Raw genomic sequence first — 20,471 nt, 5'->3', positions numbered from 1 at the left:
AAAGAGGATCGATGAGGGCAGAGCAGTAGATGTGATCTATATGGACTTCGGTAAGGCGTTTGATAAGGTTCCCCATGGGAGACTGATTAGCAAGGTTAGATCTCATGGAATACAGGGGGAACTAGCCATTTGGATACAAAACTGGCTCAAAGGTAGAAGACAGAGGGTGGTGGTGGAGGGTTGTTTTTCAGACTGGAGGCCTGTGACCAGTGGAGTGCCACAAGGATCGGTGCTGGGTCATTTACTTTTCATCATTTATATAAATGATTTGGATACAGGGGGAATAAGAGGTACAGTTAGTAAGTTTGCAGATGACACCAAAATTGAAGGTGTAGTGGACAGCAAAGAGGGTTACCTCAGATTACAACAGGATCTAGACCAGATAGGCCAATGGGCTGAGAAGTGGCAGATGGAGTTTAATTCAGATAAATGTGAGGTGCTGCATTTTGGGAAAGTAAATCTTAGCAGAACTTATACACTTAATGGTAAGGTTCTGGGGAGTGTTGTAGAACAAAGAGACCTTGGAGTGGAGGTTCATAGCTCCTTGAAAGTGGAGCCGCAGGTAGATAGGATAATGAAGAAGGCATTTGGTGTGTTTTCCTTTATTGGTCAGAGTATTGAGTACAGGAGTTGGGAGGTCATGTTGCGGCTGTACAGGACATTGGTTAGGCCCTGTTGGAATAGTGCAATTCTGGTCTCCTTCCTTTCGGAAAGATGTTATGAAACTTGAAAGGGTTACAAGGATGTTGCCAGGGTCGGAGGATTTGAGCTATAGGGAGAGGCTGAACAGGCTGGGGCTGTTTTCCCTGGAGCGTCAAAGGCTGAGGGCTGACCTTATAGAGGTTTACAAAATTGAGAGGCATGGACAGGATAAATAGGCAAAGTCTTTTCCCTGGGGTCGGGGAGTCCAGAACTAGAGAGCATAAGTTTAGAGTGAGAGGGGAAAGATATAAAAGAGACCTAAGGGGCAACCTTTTCACGCAAAGGGTGGTACGTGTATGGAATGAGCTACCAGAGGAAGTGGTGGAGGCTGGTACAATTGCAACATTTAAGAGGCATTTGGATGGGAATATGAATAGGAAGGGTTTGGAGGGATATAGGCCGGGTGCTGGCAGGTGGGACTAGATTGGGTTGGGATGGCTAGTTGGCATGGATAGTTTGGACTGAAGGGTCTGTTTCCACGCTGTACATCTCTATGACTCTATGCCCTCTAGTTTTGGGCAACCCCACCACAGAGAAAAACCCTTAGCTATTCACTCAATCCATGTCCCTTATGATTTGATGAACATCTATAAGATCATCTCTCAGCCTCCAATGCTCAAGGGAAAATAGCCCCCGCCTATTCAGCCTCTCCCTCTACTCAAACTTTTCAACCCTGGCAACATCCTTGTAAATCTTTTCTGACTACTGTCAAGTTTCACAGCATCCTTCCAATGACATGGAGACCAGAATTGAATACAGTATTCCAAAAATGGCCTAACCAATGTCCTGTACAGCTGCAACATGACCTCCCAACTCCTACACTCAATACACTGACCAATAAAGGAAAGCATACCAAACGTCTTCTTCACTATCCTCTCTACCTGCGATTCTACTTTCAAGGAACTATGAACCTGCACTCCAAGGTCTCTTTGTTCAGCAACACTGCCAAGGTCCTTACCATTAAGTGTGTATGTCCTGCACTGATTTGCCTATCCAAAATACAGCACCTCACATTTATCTAAATTAAACTGCATTTACCACTCCTCAGCTCATTGGTCCATTGATCAAAGTCTCATTGTGCGCTAAGATAATCTTCTTCACTGTCCACTACACCTTCAAGTTTAGTGTCATCTGCAAACTTACTAACTATGCCTCCAATGAAAAGCAACTCACCACCACCACTCTGTCTTCAACCTTCTACCTTTGAGTCGGTTATGCATTCAAATGACTAGTTCTCCCTGCATTCCATGTGATCTAACCTGGCTAACCTGTCTACCATGAAGAACCTTATCGAATGAGTTACTGAAGTCCATATAGATCATGTCCACCACTCTGTCCTCTTCAATCCTATTAATTACTTCTTCAAAAAACTCAATCAATTTAGTGAGACATGATTTTATGCACCCTAAGGAGAAAGTGAGGACTGCAAATGCTGGAGATCAGGGTTGAGGGTGTGGTGCTGGAAAAGCACAGAAGGCCAGGCAGCATCCGAGGAACAGGAGAATCGATGTTTCGGACATAAGCCCTTTCCTGATGAAGGGCTTATGCCTGAAATATTCATTCTCCTGCTCCTCGGATGCTGCCTGACCTGATGTGTTTTTCCAGCACCACACTTTCCACACACTAATCCAAGTTGATTCTCCCTAATGAATCCTTGCTGTTCTAAATACATGTAAATCCTGTCCCTCAGGATCCCCTCCAACAACTTGTCCACCACTGATGTCAGGCTCACCAGTCTATAGATCCCTGGCACCACATTAGCCAACCTCCAGTCTTCTGGCACCTCACCTGTGGCTATCAGTGATACAAATATCTCAGCAAGGGACCCAGCAATTACTTCTCTAGATTCCAAAGGAGTTCTAGGGTAAACCTGATCAGGTCCCAGGGATTTATCCACCTTTATACGTTTTAAGATGTCCAGTATCTCCTTCTGTATAATATGGACATTTTTCAAGCTGTTGCTATTTATTTCCCCATGTTCTCTGTCTTCCATATCCTTGTCTACAGTAAACACTGATGCAAAATACTCATTTAATGTCTCCCTGCCCCCATTCACTCCTTTGTTTCTCTTAAAGTCAGCTGTATGCAACTTGGGAAGTACGTAAGTAGGTTAGATGGCTGTGCAAATAGATGTCAGGTTAGATTTAGCATTGAGGTATTCACCAAGAATAGTAAGAATGAAATATATGTGTGATAAACCTTTAAAAAGCATTAAGGGTTCTGATACACAAGGGTTCTGGACAGCAAATTGTGAACACAGCAAAAATCGCCTGAGAGCTTAGCCCAGAAGTTTAAATGTATCAGAATCGTCACATGATCCCAATGCAATAATAAAGCTGGGACAGGACTACAGCAAAAAGACCAGTGGGCTTGATTCAGATAGTACCAGAGAGCTGTGGGTACTTCACATAATCCATGAGATAGCTCATGACTGAGAATGGGAAACAAATTCAGTCAGCCTGGATGTCAGAGGAGGATTTTGAGAAAGCTGAGGGAGAGAGAACAGTGGGAATATGGGTAAGGATGAGTCAGGATGAGCAAGAATGTAATAAGATTAAGTAAAAAGAACTTGGATGTTGCTTTTGGAAGCCAGCTTGCAACTGTTCTTTTAATTATCACTGCTTTGAGTACTGCATGTCTGGTGCCCATTAATGCCAAATATGTCTAATTGTTGCAGACAGAAACCTGGGATTCCAATTGATGGAACTGGTTCAATACGATGTGTCGTGTTCATCTGACCTGAAATGAGTGTGTGCCTTTTCAGGTCTGTCAAAGTGGTTCCGACATCATTTGAATATTGGGGCCAGTTTTTTGACTAATACTTGAAGACAATATCCACTTAAAAGATGTAATGATGAGAAAGAAAAGGCAATTTAAAATGAGCCAACTAAAACTCTACAATTTGTAATTTTTTTTTCTGATATCTCCCTGGAGCATTAAAATAGAATTCACACTGTGTACAAGTCCAATGCTCTTACTAAAATGAGGGAGATCAGTCACTTTGCCTCAATTTGCAATACTTCAGTTTGCTGGGGACCCACTTTAAAGATGATAAACAAAAACAGTCTGGTTCTGTACTGTATAACTCTATGACTCTGTAAAAATGCTGTTGAACTTTCTGCTGGGATGCCAATAGTAGAGACCTAAGGCAGTTAAGCAGCAAAGTGAAAAAGATCTAACAGAGTAAATGGCCTACATTTTGTACATTTTTTGACTTAGGAGACATTATAGTTTTTTTTCTTAAATCACACCCTGAGGGCCCAAGGTCGTTTAAGACTACCCTTTTCACTTGGTTCCTATTCCTTGTGTGAGGCTCTGTTTTTGCCCATGATGCAATCGCGAGTTGAGGAATGTTTTGAAATGAGGTGGTAGAAAATGCAAAAGTAGTCCCCCAGAAACATCATCATACTGTATATAGATATTTTTGTCCTATTAGAGGAAGAATGTCAGGTGATGAAGAATGTGTTGGCCCTGGCCAATGACTGAAAGTCTTTCTCATACAACAGTAACATGAACAGTACACAATTCAACATCCTGACAAATAATCACTAACCAGAAATTGAATTGGACCAGTTGTGATAATGCTGTGGCTTTATGAGATTATTTTGTCCTGTTTTTTTTTTAAAGAGACATTTTAAGACAGAGTTGAAGAGCTGGCTAGTGAAGATCCACGAAGTGAACAGCTTGGGAGGCTTTGCATTTTGTTTTAAAGTTGGAACAATAGAAGCAGCCTGGATAACTGTGGCCAGCTCTTATAGATCAGGATTTCCAGTTTTCAGCTTTTTAGTTTTAAGCCGTTACTGTTGGCTTCTCAACAGGCTTGAAGTCACTAGAAATTTGAAGAAGTAGATGGTATCTTTTCCCTCTCTCGATTACAGCCAAAAGCTGGGATTTCTGTCTGCTGCTGGATTATCTGTGTGTAAGACTAATCTATTTTTCTGAATTTGTCTTTCAGCCAAGGGGTGTGTTCATGGAATAGTTAATTAGTAATAGTTACTGTATCAATTATTTGGTTGAGTTTTCCAATAGAATTAAGCTATTCTAAGTTTTTCTTTCTTTTGTTGTATTTTACCTATAGTGTTTATTTATATTGTGTTTTGCTTAATGTCAAGTAGTTTGACCAATCAAATTGTATCTGGCACAGCACAGTACATTTGCCTTTAAGTTAAGAAAAAGTTAGTATCTGGGATATCTTCTTAAAATATTTTGAGGGGGTCTGGTCTGGTCTTGTCCATAACACAGTGATAAAGTTATTGTGGCTACAAGAGCAAGTGAGAGGCTAGGAATCCTGCAGCTAGAAATTCATCTCCTGTCTCCCAAAGACTGTCCACAGTCTGCTAGAAACGAGTTACGGCTATGTTGAAATATTCCCCATTTGCCTGGATGAGTGTAGTTCCACTAACACTCAAGAAGCTTGATATGATCTAGGACTAAGCAGCCCTTGCTTGATTGCCATCAGATCCACAAATATTCACTCCTTCCACCACCAATGTGCAGCAGGAGCAGTGTGCATCATCCACAAAATGCAAAAGTTCACAAAGGCTCTTTAGACAGCATCTTCCAAACCCAACAATCACTCGCATCTGCAATGATGAGGGCATCTCCATTTCTCCAAGCCGCCATCAACCTGATTTGTTCCCTCCCTATCACTTGGTCAAAATCCTGGAATTGTCTTTCTAATAGCATTGTGGTTTACCTATATCAAATGGACTGCAGTGTTTCAAGAAGGCATTCCCACCTTCTGAAGGGTAACTGGGGAGGGGCAATAAATGCTGACACAGCCAACACCCATAATGCACAAATGACTAACAAAAAAATTCTCAAGATGGAATTCTGTAAAATCATTTTCAAAAATTGTAGCTTTTTAATCTGGCTACTTAGTTTAAGATCATTAAGTTCTCAGTTGCTTTACTTACTTGGACAGTGAAGATTATCTCAGAGTGAAATGGGTCTTTGATCACTTGGGACAATGGGTTAGTGAGTGACAGATGCAGTTTAATTTAGCTACATGTGAGACATGGAATTTTGGTAAGGCGAACAGGTAGCAGTTACACAATTAATGGGAGGGCCCTCAGGTGTGTTGTCGAACAAGGAGACCTAGGGGTGCAAGTGAAAGTAGAGTTGCAGGTAAACAGGGTTGGGAAGAAGGTTTGGCACATCTGCTTTCATTGGTCAACCATGAGTGGAGATGCTGGTGTTAGACTGGGTTGGACTGGAGTCCATGCATAGTAAAAAGGTTCTACTTTTTCTTCATCTTTACTCAAATGACCAATGCAGCATGACAGTTGTTACACTGTTACTCATTGGTTATACTTATCTTTGCGACTATGTGCTAATGCTTGCCTAACTACACTTTTTCAAGCTCGCTCAGATTACACAGACATAGAAGGAATTCTTTATATAAATGCCAAAGTACATAGGAAACAGATAAAAATTGTACACGCATACTTGACCAATAATAAAAATGCACACATTTGCATAGATAAATAAACTTTTTCAAAGAACTTCTGTGTGAGGAGGTAACTGTAACAGTGGGAAACCCTGCAATGCTATAGATTTGTGAATAAATCTTCGTCATTCAGTGTGTTTACTTTTCCAATTTTGACCCCGATACTGCCACATTAACTAATATAAATAGATGTGTTACTGAGATTAAAACCAGACCCATTCTTAGATGAATGTAAGATTTTCTTTTGTAACATAGTGACTAAACTGTATATGAAGGCCTGCGTGTGAGCAGGGCTATCTGAAGTCATTTGTAAAATCCATGGGGAAAGCTGTGTGCTTATCAGCACTCAATTGCACAAATTTGCATGACAGGAACATAATGAAGTGGAGGCCATTATTAGAAAGTTAATTTGATAGCCCAAAAATACAGTTTACCATTTTTAATGTCTACATTGTTTGCTTTCACATTATGTAATGGGGAAGCTCCCTATAAAATTAATCACTCATAAAAATCAGCAGAGGCTGGCTACGAAACTTGTGCTGATTGCCAAAGATTTGATTGTACCAGTCTATGGACGAATATGTACATCTTCCTTAACAGCAGCATGAACACTTAAACTTACAAATTCTTTGATATATACAGAGAAATTTTCAATATGGGCTTCTGCCAGGTGAGTCTCCCAAACAAAACTACCTTGTGAGTGAGATTTGTTTTCCACAGACAATACAAAACGATAAAATTTAATCAGGAAACCCATGGATAACGCAATCCTATCCATAAAAGATAGATTGAAGATTCCCCATATTTACAATGAGAACATTTGCTTAATTATGTCAGACTTATTTAAATTATTAAAACTTTCAATGAAGCAATACTTAATTATTCATTGCTAGCTTTGAGGCAACTTATGTAACCAAAAGTAAAAATATTGTTTCGTGTGTGGATTTGGGAATACAACAAGTAGATAACATATGCGATTAAAAAAGAAGGAAATACTGGAAAAACTCAGCATTTCAGGCAGAAACCGTGGAAAGTAACAAAGTTAGCAATTCTGGTCAATGACCCAAAAAGTTAGCATTTTCTTTTTACCTCAGGTGCCACTGAGTCATGGAATGAAAGGTGTTTGGTAGCAACACGTGTCAATTAAGGTGTAATTCTGTGATACAAAATAGCTTACAAACAGATTTTGATATGATCCTGAATGGTATATTGTAAGCAAAGCTAAGAACCCATGGGATGCAAGGAAATTTGGCAAACTGCATTCTCAATTGGCTGAGTGGCAGGAAGCAGAGGGTGTCTTTCTGACAGTAGGTTGCATCCATTGGAGTCCCACAGGGGTCAGTGTTGGGGCCCTTACTGTTTATGGTTTATATAAATGATTTAGACTTGAACGCAGGTGGGGTGATCAGTAAATTTGAAGATTATGTAAAAATTGCTGCGGTGATATATTGTGAGGAGAATAATGTTAGATTACAAGAGGATATTGTTGTGCTGGTCAGATGGGCTAATCAGTGGCAAATGGAATTCAATTTGGATAATGTGAGGTGATGCACTTGGGCAGGATGAAAATGTTAAGGAAATACATGATGAGTGGTAGGACTCCGGGAAGCACCAAAGATCAGAGGAACCTTGGTGTGCATGTACACCGGGCCCCTATGTTGTCAGGACAGGTGGCTTTATATTTAGATAAAATGGAGGAATACAGAGAATCTTGGGACTTGGTCTGAATTCCGACTTGGTTTTAAAGGTTAAAGGTGGTCCTAAGTTATTTTAGTAGGCAGGTGTGGAAATAAGTAGTAAGACATATACAATAGTGATACCTTGAGAAATACTTGAAACTAGGACCAAGTTTAAAGGGTCTAGGAAAGTTCTCTCCTACCATTCATGTATGTAGTGTAAACAATTAATAAAGGTTGTTGTTCACCAGGTTGAAGTTAGGCTCACCTCACTCTCCAAGCTCGGTATGATTTCAGTACAATGCAGCAATAATAATGAACCATTCATTTGGTAAAACTTTTTCGATGTCTTTATCGATGTCAGGAACGTACAAAGGTTTCAGTCATATGAGTCCTTGGGGAAGCCCAAGCACATGCTGTAAATCACTTTCAGGTTTAGTTGAACATGTGGACAGAAACTAGCTCGGACTTTAATGATTCAGATGGCCAGTGAGCAGCTGAAGTCCACAATGAGAGAGGTCTAGAAGCCTTCCAGTCCTGCCACAGATGCCAGCAAGCAAAAGGTCTTTTGAAAGACACTGCTTGGTGATGAGATTCATACACAATTGCTTGACTGCAGAACACGGGTAGTCCTTCATCGATGAAAATGTCTCCAGTCTTTCCCTGAACCTTTGGACCACAAGGTTATCCTAGATCCTGCTTTTAAGTGGATAGGGTGACACTAACAGTTTACTCAGTACTTACCATTTCATGCCTTACTTCCAAACTTTTAAAGACCAGAGCAGTGTGTTTTCGTACAGCGTTGGAAACACAGCTGATGCAGTTCTTACTTGGCTTAGGATGGAGTAAGTAACAACAAAATACAATGATTTTTGTTAGACTCTTGAAATCTGTTTAGGTGTTAAGGTGTAACACAGTTATTACCCACACTAATGGTGCAGACTGGAACTCGGAGAGAGTATAGGATTTTTTTCATGAATGTCCTCTGTGGTTTGGCAGGCCACTGCAACTGCGGGGTAATACAAAATGAGCTTATCTGAGTCTGCATGATAGTTAACATCCTCATTGAGGTGATATCTGATCATTTACCACCCAGAGATGACTTCCTGTTGTCTAATGGTGTTCAAGTGGTGGAAAGGACGATGGATGAGGACTTGCCATCTGAGGTAGTTTGGGCTGAGGTTAGGAATAGGAAAGGTGAGGTCACCCTGTTAGGAGTCTTTTACAGGCCTCCTAATAGTCCTAGAATCATTGAAGAAAGGATAGGGAAGGTGATTCAGGAGATGAGTGACAGTAATAGGGTGGTTGTTATGGGGGACTTTAACTTTCCTGATATTGATTGGGAAAGCTATAGCTCAAGTTCGTTAGATGGGTCAGTGTTTGTTCAATGTGTGCAGGAGAGTTTCCTGACACAATATGTAGACAGGCCAACAAGAGGTGAGGCCATACTGGATTTGGTTCTGGGTAACGAACCAGGCCAGGTGTTAGAATTAGTGGTAGGTGAGCACTTTGGGGATAGTGACCATAATTCGGTGATTTTTACTCTCGTGATGGAGAGGGATAAGTGTGTACTACAGGGCAAGAGTTATAGCTGGGGTCAGGGAAATTATGATGCGGTGAGGCATGACTTAGGATGTGTGGCTTGGAAAAGTAGACTCCAAGGCAAGAGTGTAAATGATATGTGGAGCTTGTTCAAGGAGCAACTATTGAGTGTCCTTGATAATTATGTACCTGTCAGGCAGGGAGGAAAGGGTCGTGCGAGGGAGCCGTGGTTTAATAAGGAGTTGGAATCCCTTGTTAAATGGAAGAGGGTGGCCTATCTCAAGATGAGACGTGAAGGTTCAATTGGGGCGATTGAGAGTTATAGGGTAGCCAGGAAGGACCTGAAGAGAGAGCTAAGAGCAGCAAGGAGGGGACATGAAAGGTCCTTAGTCGGTAGGATTAGGGAAAACCCTAAGGCTTTCTATAGGTATGTTAGGAATAAAAGAATGACTAGGGTAGGAATAGGTCCAGTCAAGGATAGTAGTGGGAAGTTGCGTGTGGAGGCGGAAGAGATTGGGGAGACACTGAATGAATACTTTTCTTCAGTATTTACTCAGGAACAGGGCATTGTCGTCGATGTGAATACTGAGTCACAAATAAGTAGAATGGATGGCTTTGAGGTATGTAGAGAAGAGGTGTTGGAAATCCTGGAAAAGGTGAAAATAGATAAGTCCCCTGGGCCTGATGGCATTTATCCTAGGATTCTCTGGGAAGCAAGGGAGGAGATTGCAGAGCCATTGGCCTTGATTTTTATGTCCTCTTTGTCTACAGGAGTAGTGCCAGAAGACTGGAGGATAGCAAATGTGGTTCCCTTGTTCAAAAAGGGGAGTAGGGATAACCCTAGTAACTATAGGCCGGTGAGTCTCACTTCTGTTGTGGGCAAAGTCTTAGAGAGAATTGTAAGGGATAGGATCTATGCACATCTGGATAGGAATAATGCGATCAAGGATAGTCAGCATGGTTTTGTGAAGGGCAGGTCGTGCCTCACAAACCTTATTGAATTCTTTGAAAAGGTGACGAAGGAGGTTGATGAGGGGAAAGCGGTAGATGTGGTATATATGGATTTTAGTAAGGCGTTTGATAAGGTTCCCCATGGTAGGCTACTGCAGAAAATACGGAGATATGGCATTGAGGGTGAGTTGGAGGTTTGGATTAGGAATTGGCTGGATGGAAGAAGACAGAGGGTAGTAGTTGATGGCAAAGTTTCTTCATGGAGTGCCGTCACTAGCGGTGTTCTGCAAGGATCTGTTTTGGGACCATTGCTGTTTGTCATTTTTATAAATGACCTGGAAGAGGGGTTAGAAGGTTGGGTGAGCAAGTTTGCGGATGATACGAAAGTCGGAGGAGTTGTTGACAGTGAGGAAGGATGTGGCAAGTTACAGCAGGATATAGAGAAGCTGCAGAGCTGGGCAGAAAGGTGGCAAATGGAATTCAATGTAGCTAAGTGTGAGGTGATTCACTTTGGGAAGAATAACAAAAAGATGGGGTACTGGGCTAATGGTCGGATACTTGGTAGTGTGGATGAGCAGAGGGCTCTTGGTGTCCATGTACACAGATCTCTGAAAGTTGCCACCCAGGTAAATAGTGCGGTGAGGAAGGCATATGGCGTACTGGCTTTTATTGGTAGAGGAATTGAGTTCCGGAGTCCTGAGGTCATGATGCAGTTGTATAAGACTCTGGTGCGGCCGCATCTGGAATATTGTGTGCAGTTTTGGTCGCCATACTATAGGAAGGATGTGGAGGCACTGGAACGGGTGCAGAGGAGGTTTACCAGGATGTTGCCTGGTATGGAAGGAAGATCGTATGAGGAAAGACTGAGACACTTGGGGCTGTTTTCATTAGAGAAAAGAAGGTTTAGGGGTGACTTGATTGAGGTGTACAAGATGATTGGGGGTTAGATAGGGTTGACAGTGTGAACCTTTTCCCGTGTATGGAGTCGGGTATTACAAGGGGGCATAGCTTTAAATTAAGGGGGGGTAGATATAGGACTGAAGTTAGGGGTAGGTTCTTCACTCAGCGAGTCGTAAGTTCATGGAATGCCCTGCCAGTAGCAGTGGTCGACTCTCCCTCTTTATGGGCATTTAAGCGGGCATTGGATAGGTATATGGAGGATAGTGGGTTAGTATAGGTTAGGTGGGCTTGGATCGGCGCAACATCGAGGGCCAAAGGGCCTGTACTGCGCTGTATTCTTCTATGTTCTATGTTCTAAATACCATGGCAGGTTGACATCTGTAAATAGAATAAGAGAATTTTCCTGGAAGCCCACAGCTGAGTGTATCCAGTTTGTCAACCACAAGCCAGCTTAACATTTCAGAAACTGACGGCAAAGAGAAGAGCCTGCAGTCACCACCATCCTTGGTGATGGTGTGACGGGAAGTTTCTTCAACGGCAAGAAAACTGTCTAACCATTAATGTATTGTGCCATGCTTTATGAAAATGAGATTATTCCAGGACAATCTGCAGGAGCACAAGACCAGTCCCAGCACTGGAACAAAAAAGGAAACATACATCATAACAATCTATTTCTGTCCAAGAAATAGATGTTAATGACGATCACCACTGGGCAGTTTTAGAATGTCACGATTATTTCTGATAATCCGATGATTTTGTTAACAGGAGTGAAACATGTTTTAGATTAGCTATCAGAGTCAAAAGGTGTGGTGCTGGAAAAGCACAGCAGGTCAGGCAGCTGATATGCCAGCTTCTGCAGTCATAGAGTCATACAGATGTACAGCATGGAAACAGACCCTTTGGTCCAGCCCGTCCATGCCGACCAGATAACCCAAACCAATCTAACCCACCTGCCAGCACCTGATCCATATCCCTCCAAACCCTTCCTATTCATATACCCATCCAAATGCCTCTTAAATGTTGCAGTTGTACCAGTCTCCACCACGTCCTCTGGCAGCTCATTCCATACACGTACCACCCCCTGCATGAAAAAGTTGTCCCTTAGGCCTCTTTTATATCTTTCCCCTCTCACCCTAAACCTATGCCCTCTAGTTCTGGACTCCCCGACCCCAGGGAAAAGACTTTGTCTATTTGCCCTATCCATGCTCCTCATAATTTTGTAAACCTCTATAAGGTCACCCCTCAGCCTCCGATACTCCAGGGAAAACAGCCCCAGCCTGTTCAGCCTCTCCCATGTAGCTCAAATCGTCCAACCCTGGCAACATCCTTGTAAATCTTTTCTGAACCCTTTCAAGTTTCATAACATCTTTCCGATAGGAAGGAGACCAGAATTGCACGCAATATTCCAAACGTGGCCTAACCAATGTCCTGTACAGCTGCAACATGACCTCCCAACTCCTGTACTCAGTACTCTGACCAATAAAGGAAAGCATACCAAATGCATTCTTCACTATCCTATGTACCTGCGACTTCACTTTCAAGGAGCTATGAGCCTGCACTCCAAGGTCTCTTTGTTCAGCAACACTCCCTAGGACTTTACCATTAAGTGTACACGTCCTGCTAAGATTTGCTTTCCCAAAATGCAGCACCTCGCATCCATCTGCCACTTCTCAGCCCATTGCCCATCTAGTCCAGATCCTGTTGTAATCTGAGGTAACCCTCTTCGCTGTCCACTACATCTCCAATTTTGGTGTCATCTGCAAACTTACTAACTGTACCTCTTATGTTCTCTTTCTCTTAGATTAGATAAAAGTTTTTCAGTTGTGCTATAATCAAGTCAAATCTTCTTCAATCCTTTAGTATTTGACTACAAGGTACAGGAGGTATTTGAATAAAAGTCAAGGGGCAGATGTCTATTCCACTTCATATAATGGATGTGAGTTTACAGATATTGTGTTAGTCATTTCAAATCAAGGTATTCTGTCCTGGATAGAGAAGCTCCTTAGTAAGATATTCCAGGGTGGTGTAATATCATAACATGGATAGAGGATTGGATAACAAGTAAAATACAGGGAATAGGGATAAGGAGGTGACTTGTAATCATTGCCTAGCCATAGGCAACTGTGTTAGAATCACAATTATTTATAATATACTTTCAGTGGGAATATGGCTGTTGGTGATTCATTTACATTTGGCTGTGAGTTTGGTCAGGTCTCTAGGAGTTATCTGATCAGCAAAATTTGATGTTTCATTGCAGCCTTTTAGCAGATAAACCTTGAGCCTTCTTCCAAGTTTGGATAAAGCTTCACTAGATTGGATGCAGGTTCTGGATTCACAATACACAGGCTATACTGGAATTCCATATTGTCATCAAACTCCACCTTAACGTATGGATGCTCAGATTGTACGGTACTGCTGTGAGAGCTGCTTGCCTTCACATCACCCACCTCAAGCAACTCCGTTCAATGAACCATTTTCTGAGATTTCCCTTTCACTACAGGTTTAATAACATGATTGTTTCCATGATTTGATGACTGCAGGTTTCAGGATACCATACATCCTCTACCTTACTGTCATCACTCACCAAGATACTGAACTGGAAATCAAGCCCCACAATTCCCAAAACCTCCACAACTGTGAAAATTTGCTTAAACTACCAAATTACCCAAATTCTACCTATCTAATTCAGGTTAAAAGAATATGCCAGGATTTTCCATTAACAAAGAAAAACTATCTATTGTAGTCAAACTATTTTGAATCAATTGGAAGAGAAACACAATTTGCTGACTACAAATCTATAACTTAAACTCTGCCCTTTCTTTAAAAGTGTTTCAAGATGCAAACAGACTCACAAAGAAACAAGAGAAAAAAATGACACAAGTAGAAAGGAGAAAGAGAGTCAGACAAGCATGGTTCTAGCACCAGTCCAGAACATAAACATTGATGAGTTGATTTTTTTCAGCTCTTTTTAATTCATTTTGACTCTTTGATGAGGACAAAGGTACATTCTTTCCTTCATTCGTTAAATATGCCATGTTTTCAATATTTTGCGCAGTGATGGATAGTTAGTCCTAATTGTCATTTTTAGTTACAGTCTTGTGTCTCACCAATCACTATAGCCAATGTCATCCATACCTTTAAGAAATTTATCCAACACTAGGTGAGAGTAGAAGCAAGCTGCCTCCTTTGGGTTTTCCCCAACTCACCAATGTCCATCTTTGAAATGAGGGGAGTGATGTCTTCCCCAATTGGTTGAGTTTGCATGATACTGGCAGGTATTAGGACACCTGTGGGTGTTCTTTGTTGGGGTAAATATCTTTGCCACTCAATTTGTGGGTACCTGCCCTATTTCCCACAGTGAGGAGGGCAACTCCAGAGTTACACAAATTAGGAGCACTGCTGCATGTGTTTATTCAATGTTGCTTTTTGATCTTGTGCTACAGGAAAACTCTAAAAACTTGAAATCTAGACCTTGTGGAGTAAATAACTAATAATGTCTTAATTCTGGTAATCACAACTGATTATTTACATAAGGAGCTATATCATAGTGGCATAAGATTACATGAAATTGGAACCTAATTCTAATGTGTTCTAGAAAATTGTCCTCCATTACTACCGTTTATCATAAAGTCAATGAGTCAGAGATTTAAAAGCTTATTGTGTTAGAACCACTCATCAAGCACCTATCGACTCTCATTCCATTTTCCAGCACTTGGCTTTGTAGGTTGTGGTGTTTCAAATGTTCAGCCAAGTATTCATTAAAATGCTGCGATGGGTCCTGTTCAGACAGAGAGTTTCAGACACCCACCAGCTTCTTTATGTCCCCTGTAAACCTCAGTCCCTTATCTTAAATCTATGCTGCCTGGTTCCTACTAGAGGAACAATTTCTTCCTACAGACCGATTTATGCCCTCATTATTTTGTACACCTTAATTGGGTCTCTCTTCTGCTTTCTCTGCTCAAAGGAAAACAACCCAATCTATCTAATCTCTCATCATAGCAGAATCAATCCAGTTCAAGCAACATTCTGGTGGATCTTGTCTCCACCCTCTCAAGTCCAATCACATCCTTCCTGTACTGTGGTGACCAGAACTGCATACAGTACTCCAGTTGTGGATAAACTAACATCATATATAACTCCATCATTATCTCCCTTCAGTTGTATTCATTGATAAAGACAAGTGTCCCACATGCCCTCTTAACCATCTTGTTCACCTGTCCTGCTGCCTTTTAGGGTATGCCTACCAAGCTCCCTCTGATTCTTTGTATTTCCTCGGGTCCTACCCTTCAATGTGTACTCCCTTACCTTGTTAATCCTCTCAAAATGCATCACCTCATTCCTAACAGAATTAAATTCCTTCTGTCAAAGTTCTACCCATCTAACCAGTCCACCGATATCGGTCTGTAGACTAAAGCTTCCTTCCACAGTATTTACCAACCACCAAAGTTTCTGTTATTTGCAAACTTAATGGTTAAACCTGATATCCTGCAGATATGGTCTTCCAGGAGCTCACACACGGCAGGCCATACAACACCTAGGTCTTAGCATGACTCCTATACCTTTAATTAGGCGTATATCAAATGGAAAATTGTTTCCTTTTAGAAAAGAGAAACTAGAACTCTTATTTTCCTTAATGCAGTTTGCAAGTGGACACAAACAGCCTACCTACGACAAACCAATCTGCTCCCTGCTTTGCACTGATATCACTTTCATCGGTCTTTTCAAATTCCGCTTGGGTTGCTGCTCAGTTTCGCTGTTGGACCATTGAGCTCCATTAGGACCTTGCCCTTCTGGATTTTATTTGAAAGTTCCATTGCTGCCATTCACCCCCAGGTGCCACTCTGATTGGCTCCGCTTCAAAGCAGAGTACGTGACAGACAAGCAATATCTGCATTTCTGACCCAAATCACACTCAGGTCCACTCTCCCACAGAACAGTGACACTGGCTCACTGTACATAGCTCCCTGCCTGTTTCACAGTGACACTGACCCACTGTACACAGCTCCCTGCCTGTTTCACAGTGACACTGACTGACTGTACACAGCTCCCTGCCTGTTTCACAGTGACAGTGACCCACTGTACATAGCTCCCTGCCTGTTTCACAGTAACACTGACCCACTGTACAGGGCTCCCTGCCTGTTTCACAGTGACACTGACCCACTGTACACAGCTCCCTGCCTGTTTCATAGTGACAGTGACCCACTGTACACAGCTCCCTGCCTGTTTCACAGTGACACTGACCCACTGGACACAACTCCCTGCCTAGATTACAGTGGTGCTGGAAAAGCACAGCAGGCCAGGCAAATTCCGAGGAGCAGGAGAGATGATGTTTAGGGTAAAAGCCCTTCATCAGGAAAGGAGGCAGGGAGCTGATAAATGGGTGGGGTGGGGGGGTTGGGATGGGGGGTGAGGGGGTGGGAGTTGGGGCTGGGAGAAGGTAGCAAAGAGTATACTAGATGAATTGGGGTGGGGATGAAGGTGATAGGTCAGAGAGGAGGGTGGAGTGGATAGGTGGGAAGGAAGATTGGCAGGTAGGATAGGTCATGAGGATGGTGCTGAGCTGGAAAGTTGGAACTGGGGTAAGGTGGGGGGGGGGGGGTGTTAGTGTTCTAATTAATTAATTAACACTCTAATTAGTGTTCTGTGCTGCTCCTGGCCCAAACCACTGTTCCCAACTCAAGTATAGTGTTCTGCCACATGAGAACAGCAGACTAACTAGAACTTGGTGCCCCCAGTTATTGGGATCTGATATTCCCGCTGTTTTCTGTCTAGGGCTCTACCTATTCACTTACTCCTGGTCAAGATATGTTTCGATTTTTAAAGTTTTCATCCTGTTCTCAAATCCTTTCATGGCCTTGAGTGTCCCGATTTCCATAATCTCCTTCAGCAGCACAATACCCAGATATCTATGCTCCACTGATTTCTGTCTCTACCCCTGAGAAACAAAGGTGAATGGAAGGAGGGGGTGGGGCTGGGGTGAAGGTACCAAAGAGTGAAATAGGTGCATGGGAGTGGGGATGAAGGTGATAGGTCAGGGAGGAGTGTGGGAGAAGGTAGCAAAGAGTACAATGGGTGGGTGGGGGTGGGGATGAAGGTGATAGGTCAGGGAGGAGGATAGAGCGGATAGTTGGGAGGGAAGATAGGCAGTTAGGACAGGTCATGGGGACAGTGCTGAGCTGGAAGGTTGGAACTGGGATAAGGTAGGGTGGAGGGGAAATGAGGAAACTGGTGAAGTCCACATTGATGCCCTGGGGTTGAAGTGTTCCGAGGCGGAAGACGAGGTATTCTTCCTCCAGACGTTGGTTGGTGAGGGACCGGCAGTGGAGGAGGCCCAGGACCTGCATGTCCTCGATAGAGTGGGAGGGGGGAGTTGAAATGTTAGGCCACAGGGCGGTGTGGTTGATTGGTGCAGGTGTCCTGGAGATGTTCCCTATAGCGCTCTGCTAGGAGGCACCCAGTCTCCCAATGTAGAGGAGACCGCATCGGGAGCAACAGATACAATAAATGACATTGGTGGATATGCAGGTGAAACTTTAATGGATGTGGAAGGCTCCTTTGGGGCCTTGGATGGAGGTGAGGGAGGAGGTGTGGGCGCAGGTTTTGCAATTCCTGCGGTGGCAAGGGAGGGTGCCAGGAAGGGAGGGTGGTTTGTTGGGGGGGGCGTGGACCTGACCAGGTAATCACGGAGGGAATGGTCTTTGTGGAAAGCGGAAAGGGGTGGGGAGGGAACTATATCTCTGGTGGTGGGGTCTTTTTGGAGGTGGTAGAAATGTCGGCAGATGATGTGGTTTATACGAAGGTTGATAGGGTGGAAGGTGGGGACCGGGAGGGGTTCTGTCCTTGTTGCGGTTGGAGGGGTGGGGTTTGAGGGCGGAGGTGTGGGATGTGAATGAGATGCGTTGGAGGGCATCTTCAACCACGTGGGAAGGGAAATTGCGGTCTCTAAAGAAGGAGGTCATCTGGTGTGTTCTGTGTTGAAACTGGTCCTCCTGGGAGCAGATACAGTGGAGGCAGAGGAATTGGGAATACGGGATGGCATTTTTGTAGGAGGTAGGGTGGGAAGAGGTGTAATCCAGGTAGCTGTGAGAGTCGGTGGGTTTGTAAAAAATGTCAGTGTCAAGTCGGTCGTCATTAATGGAGATAGAGAGGTACAGGAAGGGGAGGAGGTGTCAGAGATGGTTCAGGTGAATTTAAAGGCAGGATGGAATGTGTTGGTGATGTTGATGAATTGCTCAATCTCCTCGTGGGAGCACAAGGTGGCGCCGATGTAACGGAGGAAGATGTGGGGAATGGAGCCAGTGTAACTACGGAAGATGGACTGTTCTGCGTAGCCAACAAAGAGACAGGCAAAGCTGGGGGCCATATGGGTGCCCATGGCTACCCCTTTGGTCTGGAGGAAGTGGGAGGATTCGAAGGAGAAATTGTTAAGGGTGAGGACCAGTTCAGCCAACTGACTGAGTGTCAGTGGAAGGGTACTGTTGGGGACATCGGGAGAGGAAGAAATGGAGGGCTTGGAGGCCACAGTCATGATGGATGGAGGTGTAGAGGGATTGGACGTTAATGGTGAAGATGAGGTGTTGGGGGCCAGGGAAAACAAAGTCTTTGGGGAGGTGGAGAGCGTGGGTGGTGTCTTGGACGTATGTAGTTGTTCCTGGACTAGGGGTGGATAGGACAGTTTTGAGGTAGGTGGAGATGAGTTTGGTGGGGCAGGAGCATGCTGAGACGATGGGTCGGCCAGGGTGGTCAGGTTTCTGGATCTTGGGAAGGAGGTAGACTCGGGTAGTACGGGGTTCCCGGACTATGAGGTTAGAAGCTGTGGGTGGGAGATCTCCTGAGGAGATGAGGCTCTGTATGGTCTGGGAGATGATGGTTTGGTGATGGGGTGGGGTCATGGTCGAGGGGGCGGTAGGAGGAGATGGCTTCGAGTTGACGTCTGGCTTCAGCGGTTTAGAGGTCAGTGCGCCAAACTACCACTGCACCCCCTTTATCTGCTGGTTTGATGATGAGGTTTGGCTCCACTTCAAATCAGAGTACGTGACAGACAAGCAATATCTGCATTTCTGACCCAAATCACACTCAGATCCACTCTCCCACAGAACAGTAACCTTGACCCACCGTACACAGCTCCCTGCCTGTCTCACAGTGACACTGACCCACTGTACACAGCTCCCTATCTGTCTCACAGTGACACTGACCCACTGTACACAGCTCCCTGCCTGTTTCACAGTGACACTGACCACTGTACACAGCTCCCTACCTGTTTCACAGTAACACTGACCCACTGTACACGGCTCCCTGCCTGTTTCACAGTGACACTGACCCACTGTACACGGCTCCCTGCCTGTTTCACAGTGACACTGACCCACTGTACACAGCTCCCTGCCTGTTTCACAGTGACAGTGACCCACTGTACACAGCTCCCTGCCTGTTTCACAGTGACATTGACCCACAGTACACGGCTCCCTGCCTGTTTCACAGTGGCACTGACCCACTGTACACAGCTCCCTGCCTGTTTCACAGTGACAGTGACCCACTGTACACGACTCCCTGCCTGTTTCACAGTGACACTGACCCACTGTACACAGCTCCCTGCCTGTTTCACAGTGACAGTGACCCACTGTACACAGCTCCCTGCCTGTTTCACAGTGACACTGACCCACTGTACACAGCTCCCTGCCTGTTTCACAGTGACACCGACCTGCTGTACATCCCTCATTAAGTTTAGGCAAAGCTAACTTTCTCTGACAAGAGCATGGATTTAAAATGTTTGCAAGGTATTGGTCTTCAATGGGTCTGTAATACTTGCAGGAAAGTGGAGACAGAAGAGAAAGGAAAGCATTTAACATCTTTTGACAACTCATCCTCTGAAGTGCTAATCATAGATACAGAGCCCTGTGTTATGCATTCACTACACCATCTTTTCCACCTATACATTAAGCCATTCACTCTCTGAGAGCTCCACATGCATTTCACTTCCATGTTTGCTTCGGCAGCCCACATTCTGCCCCAATCCAAAATGTCATTGTCCTAAATATGAAGATGGCCATGTCAGGTGGGCATGGTTACTCTGATTCTTGACTTTTATCTCGTGTTGTGAGCTCTTGTCTCCCAAAAATATCTGAGATGCCATTGTTACTTAGCAACCAATGACACTGCCATTACCTTTGCTGACATCCTATTTGTCCATCATGGTGCATGGTCACATGGCAAATCAGTACTGGCTCTGCAGAAGTCACCACTATCTGACTGGT

This window comes from Chiloscyllium plagiosum, unplaced genomic scaffold (genome assembly GCF_037043375.1).
Source record: "Chiloscyllium plagiosum isolate Xiang-an unplaced genomic scaffold, Cpla_swu_hap1 HiC_scaffold_5, whole genome shotgun sequence".
Classification (NCBI taxonomy): Eukaryota; Metazoa; Chordata; class Chondrichthyes; order Orectolobiformes; family Hemiscylliidae; genus Chiloscyllium; species Chiloscyllium plagiosum.
This window is presented reverse-complemented; position numbering follows the sequence as displayed.